The 9,448-nt window shown below is 34.3% G+C and overlaps 1 non-coding gene across 1 annotated transcript; it reads right to left on the reverse strand.

The window, feature by feature from the left end:
* Window positions 1-8,616: 8,616 nt before the first annotated feature.
* On the reverse strand, window positions 8,617-8,720 carry LOC112798485 (small nucleolar RNA R71). The gene has a single exon (XR_003200095.1). It is a non-coding gene; the product is annotated as a small nucleolar RNA R71 (small nucleolar RNA).
* Between the last annotated feature and the right edge of the window lie 728 nt (window positions 8,721-9,448).

Below are 9,448 nucleotides of genomic sequence, written 5' to 3' on the forward strand. Positions count from 1 at the left end.
CACGCACGCACACACACACAATATATATATATATATATATATATATATATATATATATATATATATATATATATATATATATATATATATATATATATATATATATATATATATACCTATTGATAAATCTTTTAAAAAACTTACTCTAATAACTATATATTAATTTTTTTATAGAATAGAAAAAAATATTTAGAATTTGGTCTCTCCATATTAAAATTTCTGGATCCGTCCTTGGTCATAGGTGAGTTACGACTAGGGATGTCAATTGTCAACAGGGCAGGACGGGGGCGAGGGATGCCTCCCTGCTCCCCATCCCCGCCCCCAGATTTACTCCCCATCTCCGTCCCTGTTCTCCGCCGTGGGGAATATTGCTCCTCATTTTCATTCTCTACGGGGACCCCATTCCCCATCTATTTGATAGTTCTAACTAATTATTAATTTCCATATGAATAGAGATGTAAGTATCCATTATACACAAAAATAACAAGATTTTATACAAAAAATCTAAACGATAAGATGGTGACTTCTTTCGAAATGACGCAGTGGGAGAACGTAACGGCGAGCTAGAGGATAGAAAAGTGGACAAGGTGGGAGACGCGGCAACAGAGAGGAGAATGGACACGACGACAAAGATACGAAAAGGAACGCCGCAAATAGAGAGCATGACGCAGTGAGGATCATGGCACGGTAAGGTGTGACGATGTTGAGAGAACGGAGAGCGATAAGAGGGTAGCTGCAGAGAGGTTGGATGGAGTATGGACAGCATTAGGGATTTCTGAATTGAAGAAGAGTTATGCAAATGAGGATTAGGAGTTTTGGGTTTTTATATGTGTGTGTGTGTGAAATGACTAAAAAACATATATGAGAAATAAACTATTAAGGACAATTCAGTAAATTTATGGCGAGGATCCTGCTCGAATCCCCGCGCCTACCTCGGAAAAATTTTGTCCCCCGTCCGCATCCCCACGGAAAAATTCTCCATAATCAGATCCCCATTCGAGACAGTCCCCACAGGGATCCCCGCATCTTGAGAGTTTTGCCATCCCTAGTTACGGCTATGATTATAAAGTGAAATTTCGAACCTGTGATGCTCTTTACGAAAATAATTTTTCTTTAGTAGTTGTGATAATTCGAAAAGAACGTGTACAATAAAAATAACACAAAAAATATTTTTTAATTATATTTCCGAATATAATTTCTTTATTCTGTACAGCGTTGTAAACAAAATTTTTATACCTTTTTTTTACATCTATTTTTAATTTTTAATTTTGTTTAACATTGTTACGCTTAATAATTTATAAAAGTAACACCTACAATTTCGTTAATAGTTATGTATACGAAAATAACTATTCCTTAGTAACTATAAATATGTTATGATAAATAAAAATATTAAATTCATACTAAAATTTATTCTAATAAAATTTATTTTTATTTTACTAAACGTTAAGTAAACTATTGAAAAGAATTTTGTTTTTTCCGTTAAAGAAGAATGATAAACTTCCGTACTTCTATTATGTTATGGTGATAATTTGGCCTGTTATTTTTTAATGTACATAATAATAATAATAATAATAATAATAATAATAATAATAATAATAATAATAATAAACAAGTATGTCACAGTAAAAAAGAAAACACGTCACCAAATAATTTGTCATTCGAATTATACATGAATCAAATTGATAATATGAGGGCACACACTACAAAAATCGATAACAAGGTTAGGGATTTACAAAACCTTTCTTAAGATTTCTTTTACCATTTGGTTAAATGTTCTTGTATTTATTATTTTTATTTTGGCACTTCGTGTTAGTAAAAAATATAATCATTATACTTTTTTACTTATTATTGTTAGGGGTGTTTAAAGATGGGATATGGCTGAAATTTCGATCCATTCCGCAGTAAGCTCATTAGATCAAATTCGATATTCGAACTTTTTATGTTTGGATCAGACATCAAATATATACATAAAATAAAAAATATTAAAAAAAATTTATTTTCATTAAAAATCAAACCGGACCGGCTGGTTCTATAGAAAAACTAGTGAACCGGACTAGAGCCGTACGGTTTAAACCGTTTAAGGAAGAAAATCGGTATGAACCGGTAAGAACCAGATTAAACCGATGAGAACCCGTGCAAACCGGTCAGCTTGAAATACTTTATAAAATGTCTCCACCAGGTCTCGAACCAAGAACCTTGGAGCAAAAGCAACCTCCACTTGCCACTTCGCCGTTGCACTTCTAAGTACTATATTTTATATTTACGTGAGAACGGTTTTATCGGTCCAACCTATGATTTATCGGTTGAACCAATAAACCAGTGAACCAGGAACTTGATCGGTTCGATCACATGGTTTGGTTCTGACAACTATGTTTCAATCTAATTTCAAAAATTTCGATTTACTGAATTTACTCTCCCAGCGGAATAGTTATGACTTACATTGGTTCCTAATCTTAATTTTGTCACTGTCTCACGAAATCGTTAACGACATGCTGAGATGGACTAACGACTGCTACAGTATACATTCTAGCGACTATTTGATTTGACTATTGAAATTGGTTTTACCTTATTTTTTTATTCAACTAAACACATAAAACCTACTATGAGTCACAGATACCTAGCTTAAAAAATCAAACTAAGTAAATCAAAACTTTAAAAACCAGATTAAAGCTCGAATATAACTTCAAAACAGAACTTTAACTTATGTAGTAATTAATTTAAATGAGAATGAAATAAATCAAAATACAACATAATTTTTATCAGTTTTTGAAAATTCAAAATTTCAATACCAAAATTAACTACGATTTTTCTTTAAATTAAAAAGTTAATAAAATAGTGATTTTAATTATCTTAATCAATATCGTAATTAGTTACTTTTATGTCTTAAAAAACTGTCTATGAGAAGAAAATAATTAATTTATCTACTTTAATAAATAGTTATTTTACTAAAATGAAGGAAACTATTTTTTTAGAATTTTTTAAGAAGTAATTAATGTTGTATATATTTTGTTACACTACATTTAGTTGTAAAAATTTAATTTATTTCTGATGTTGATATAAAAAATGAAATAAAAAATTAAATTAGTGAATCTTAATCTATAATATAATAGTAATATAGTAATTATTTTATATATTGTACGAATAAAAATTAATTATTTTTTTATTTATAAATATTTTAAGAGGCTTGAGCTTGTTATATACATATATATCTATTCATGAGTGTGATGTATTTTTTTATATAAATAATTTAAAACAAATTATAATAGTTAATGTATTACGTTTTTGGTGTTAGTCCAAAGTAATTTCTTTTATTATTTTTGGAAAGAAAATTTTTTGAAGAATTTAATAATATGTGATGAGGAACACCGATAAATTATACATAAATCAATTAAAACACAATATAAAAATATTTTTAAAAAAAATGAAATAAACATAATTATCTGAGTGGTCACTGTTTGAACAAGTTTGTTCAGTCACAATAATTGAAAAAAAGGTGTAGTTAAATTTTTTACTAAAAAACGTTAATAACATAATAATTTTATAGTTTTGATTAAAATATTTCGGTGCACTTACTTTTTCGACTATTTTATTAGAGTTACTGTTGATATAGTATAATCGTTAGGAATGGAAAAATGAACAATAGACTCAAAGTAGTCTGAAAATTAATTACCCCATCATTTGTTATTACTTGATTTGCCAATCGAACTTTTCCCATCGAACCTAAAAAAAACTTATGCAACCTGGAACTTTTGACTGAGTATATATAGGGAGGCAACGATACGTTCAACCTATACCATAACAAAGCCACTTTGTTTCACTTTGTTGGTCGTCCTGCTTCAGGGACGTCGCATGCATAGACGACAACACCTGTGGGTGTCAAAACTGAGCAATGTCCACCGGCAACACACCGCAATCTTCTTATGAAGAGGTAGCATCCATCGAGCACATACGCGACCTAATCGCTGAGGCACGCGGAGACGTCCTGGAGCACATCTCCTCTGCAGAAAGAGTGAGGCAAGAATGCTGGGCCGCCGATAACGCCGATGAAGTCCCGAGGCTCATAAGCAACACACGAGGAAGGGGAGCAGGTGAGGCACTTAACTTATTCAACTTTGCATGCTTTCGTTTCCCACCAGTACGCAACTGGGGCACACCCGTGACCCATGGATGCATTCCACCCAACACAAATTACCCATTTTTTTATTTGCAGTGGACGAGATGGTGCCGGATCGTGACTGGAGCAAGGTCGCCATTTGGAGGAGCCGCCAAGCAGCTCTACGTCAACTTTGCAGGAGCTGGGTTGAGCGGCTCCCTATTACCAGATCCAAACACAAGACTTTACCATTGTGGGAATTGTTCACAGGTTCTTCGTCCTCATTCCTCCGGGAACGGGCACGGGTGCTCTCTCTACAGTCGGCAGGTTCTCCACGGACCCCCACATTGCTCGGGAAGATGGTGCGTCCAAAATTATACGGATCTTACTCGAGATTTTCGGTAAGCACCTGGATGACTATAACTACGATCTCCTTGATGAGTCTATCGCACTCAACTACGATCTTCAGCAGGAGATCGGGGTAGTGAAATCTAGCTACCGGGAGCTCCGTTCCTCATACAGGTATATACTCCGGTGTAACAACCCGGAGTTGGTGGACTCTGACTCCAACTCTTCGTGATGCAGTGGGAAAGTATGAAAATCACAACCATCCCATAAAACGCGGTAACCGAACCGTATCAGTTTGAGCGTGGGTTAAATGGCATTCATAAAGTATGGCCGGGAAGATGAAAACTTTCCTTACGTCTAACTTGTGTTTACTTAGTCTTGTCCTTTTATTTTTACTTCTAGTTTGGTGTGACTTTTTACTTATCGTTTTGTGTGACCAGTAGTGTGAGGTTGATGGTATTAACTCCATTGTTTCTCGGGTAATGATGAGCGGATAATTTATACGCTTTTTGGCATTGTTTTTAGGTAGTTTTTAGCATGATCTAGTTACTTTTAGGGATGTTTTCATTAGTTTTTATGCTAAATTTACATTTCTGGACTTTACTATGAGTTTGTGTGTTTTTTTGTGATTTCATGTATTTTCTAGCTGAAATTGAGGGACCTGAGCAAAACTCTGATAGGAGGCTGACAAAGGACTGCCGATGCTGTTGGTCTGACCTCTCTGCACTCAAAATGGATTCTTTGGAGTTACAGAACTCCAAATGGCGCGCTCTCAACGGCGTTGGAAAGTAGACATCCAGAGCTTTCCAGAAATATATAATAGTTCAAACTTTATTCGTTATTAGATGACATAAATTGGCGCTCAACGCCAGTTCCATGCTGCATTCTAGAGTCAAACGCCAGAAACACGTCACGAACCAGAATTGAACGTCCAAAACACGTTAAAACCTGGCGTTCAACTCCAAGAGAAGCCTCAGCTCATAGATAGATCAAGCTCAGCCTAAGCACACACAAAGTGGGCCCCAAAAGTTAATTTATGCATCAATTACTTACCTCTGTAAACCCTAGTAGCTAGTTTAAGTATAAATAGAACTTTTTACCTTTGTATTATTAATCCTGGATCCTGAATTGTATTTTTTGATCCTGTGATCACGTTTGGGTGCTGGCCATTCGGCCATGCCTGAACCTTCATTACTTATGTATTTTCAACGGTGGAGTTTCTACATACCATAGATTAAGGGTGTGGAGCTCTGCTGTACCTCGAGTTTTAATGCAAGTACTTCTATTATTTATTCAATTCGACTTATTCTTGTTCTAAGATATTCGTTGCACTTCAACTTGATGAATGTGATGATCTGTGACACTCATCATCATTCTCACCTATGAACGCGTGTGATTGACAACCACTTCCGTTCTACCTTAGACCGGGCGCATATTTCTTGGATTCCTTAATCAGAATCTTCGTGGTATAAGCTAGAATGCATTCATGGGAATCCGAAAAGTCTAACCTTGTCTGTGGTATTCCGAGTAGGATTCCAGGATTGAATGACTGTGACGAGCTTCAAACTCCAGAAGGCTGGGCGTTAGTGACAGACGCAAAAGAATCACGGGATTCTATTCCAACCTGATTGAGAACTGACAGATGATTAGATGTGCTGTGACAGAGCATTTGGACCATTTTCACTGAGAGGATGGGATGTAGCCATTGACAACGGTGATGCCCTACATATAGCTTGCCATGGAAAGGAGTAAGAAGGGTTGGATGAAAGCAGTAGGAAAATAGAGATTCAACAGGGACAAGCATCTCCATACGCTTATCTGAAATTCCCACCATTAATTTACATAAGTATTTCTATCCTATTTTATTTATCTTTTAATTATCTAATTCAATCACATTTGAATCAGCCTGATTGAGATCTACAAGATGACCATAGATTGCTTCATACCAACAATCTCCGTGGGATCGACCCTTACTCACGTAAGATATTACTTGGACGACCCAGTGCACTTGCTGGTTAGTTGTGCGGAGTTGTGACAAAATGTGATTTATGTTTGAGAGCACCAAGCCTTTGGAGCCATTGTTGATGATCACAATTTCGTCCACCAAGTTTTTGGCGCCGTTGCCGGGGATTGTTCGAGTATGGACAAATGACGGTTCATCTTGTTGCTCAGATTAGGTAATTTTCTTTTTGTTTTGTTTTCAAAAATTTTTCAAAATTTTTTTCCTTTTTTTTCGAAAATAAATAAAGAAAATACCAAAAAAATCATAAAATCATAAAAACCAAAAATATTTTGTGTTTCTTGTTTGAGTCTTGAGTAAATTTTTAAGTTTGGTGTCAATTGCATAGTCATATTGTTCTTGCATTTTTTCGAAAAATTCATGCATTCATGGTGTTCTTCATGATCTTCAAGTTGTTCTTGGTAAGTCTTGTTTGATCTTGATGATTTCTTGTTTTGTGTTGTATGTTGTTTTTCATATGCATTTTTGCATTCATAGTATCCATGCATTAAAGAATTCTAAGTTTGGTGTCTTGCATGTTTTCTTTGCATCAAAAATTTTTCAAAAATATGTTCTTGATGTTCATCATGATCTTCAAAGTGTTCTTGATGTTTATCTTGACATTCATAGTGTTTTTGCATGCATCATGTGTTTTGATCCAAAAATTTTCATGTTTTGGGTCATGTTTATGTTTTTCTCTCTCCTCATTAAAAATTCAAAAATAAAAAATATCTTTTCCTTATTTCCCTCCAAATTTTCGAAATTTTGGGTTGACTTGGTCAAAAAGTTTTTAAAATTAGTGTTTCTTACAAGTCAAGTCAAATTTTCAATTTTAAAAAAATCTAATCTTTTCAAAACTTTTTCAAAAATCAAATCTTTTTCATTTTTTTATTTATTTTCGAAAATTTTAAAATTATTTTCAAAATCTTTTTCTTAATTTTATTTCAAATTTTCGAAATTATGCTAACAATTAATGTGATTGATTAAAAAATTTGAAGTTTGTTACTTTCTTGTTAAGAAAGGTTCAATCTTTAATTTCTAGAATCTTATCTTTTAGTTTCTTGTTAGTTAAGCAATTAATTTTAATTTTAAAAAAATTAAATCTTTTTCAACCATATCTTTTTATCATATCTTGTTATCTTATCTTTTCATCATATCTTTTTCAAAAATTTGATTTCAAAATATCTTATCTAACTTCTTATCTTCTTATCTTTTCAAATTTAATTTTAATATCTTTTTCAACTAACTATTTGACTTTTTGTTTGTTTCTTATCTTTTTCAAAACTACATAACTACTTTTTCCTCTTTAATTCTCGAAAATATCTCATCTCATTTTCAAAAAATTCTTTTTAATTGCTTTAAAATTTTAATTTTAATTATTTCTTATCTTTAATTTTCGAAAATCATTAACTACTTTTTCAAAATTATTTTCGAATTCTCCCTCTCTTCTCTTCTTCTATATATTTATTTATTTACTAACACTTCTCTTCACCTCTCTTCATCTCCAATCACTGCCTCTATCCTCATCCTTGTGATTGGATTCTCCACTCTTATTCCTTTCTTCTTTTACTAATAATAAGGATCCTCTTTGTCCAGATATAGAGGATTCCTCTTCCTTTTCTTTTTCTCTTCTCTTTCATATGAGCAGGAATAAGGAAAAAGGAACTCTTGTTTAAGCTGATCCTAAATCTGAAAGGACTCTAAAGAGGAAACTAAAAGAAGCTAAATTACAACAATCCAGAGGTAATCTTTCTGAAATTTTCGAACAAGAGAAGGAGATGGCAGCCGAACCCAACAACAATAATGCAAGGAGGATGCTTGGTGATTCACTAAACCAACGTCCAAGTTTGATGGAAGAAGCATCTCAATTCCTGCCATTGGAGCAAACAACTTTGAGCTGAAACCTCAATTAGTTGCTTTGATGCAACAGAACTGCAAGTTTCATAGACTTCCATCTGAAGATCCTTATCATTTTTTAACTGAGTTCTTGCAGATTTGTGAGACTGTTAAGACGAATGGAATAGATCCTGAAGTCTACAGGCTTATGCTTTTCCTTTTTGCTGTAAGAGACAGAGCTAGAACATGGTTGGACTCACAACCTAAAGATAGCCTGGACTCCTGGAATAAGCTGGTCACAGCCTTCTTGGATAAATTCTTTCCTCCTTAAAAGCTGAGCAAGTTTAGAGTGGATGTTCAGACCTTCAAGCAAAAAGATGGTGAATCCCTCTATGAAGCTTGGGAAAGATACAAGCAGATGACCAAAAAGTGTCCTTCTGACATGTTTTCAGAATGGACCATATTAAATATACTCTATTATGGTCTATCTGAGTTTTCCAAAATGTCATTGGACCATTCTGCAGGTGGATCCATTCACTTAAAGAAAACGCCTGCAGAAGCTCAAGAACTTATTGACATGGTTGCAAATAACCAATTCATGTACACTTCTGAGAGGAATTCTGTGAATAATGGGACGTCTCAGAGGAAGGGAGTTCTTGAAATTGATGCTCTGAATGGCATATTGGCTCAGAACAAAGTGTTGACTCAACAAGTCAACATGATCTCTCAAAGTCTGAATGGATGGCAAAATGCATCCAACAGTACTAAAGAGGCAGCTTCTGAAGAAGCTTACGATCCTGAGAACCCTGCAATAGCAGAGGTAAATTACATGGGTGAACCTTATGGGAACACCTATAATTCATCATGGAGAAATCATCCAAATTTCTCATGGAAGGATCAACAAAAGCCTCAACAAGGCTTTAATAATGGTGGAAGAAACAGGCTAAGCAATAACAAGCCTTTTCCATCATCTTCTCAGCAACAGACAGAGAATTCTGAGCAGAGCCCCTCTAATTTAGCAAATTTAGTCTCTGATCTGTCTATGGCCACTTTAAGTTTCATAAGTGAAACAAGGTCCTCCATCAGAAATTTGGAGGCACAAGTGGGCCAGCTGAGTAAGAAAGTCATTGAAACTCCTCCCAGTATTCTCCCAAGCAATACAGAAGAAAATC

The sequence above is a fragment of the Arachis hypogaea genome, chromosome 4 (assembly GCF_003086295.3).
Source record: "Arachis hypogaea cultivar Tifrunner chromosome 4, arahy.Tifrunner.gnm2.J5K5, whole genome shotgun sequence".
Lineage (NCBI taxonomy): Eukaryota > Viridiplantae > Streptophyta > Magnoliopsida > Fabales > Fabaceae > Arachis > Arachis hypogaea.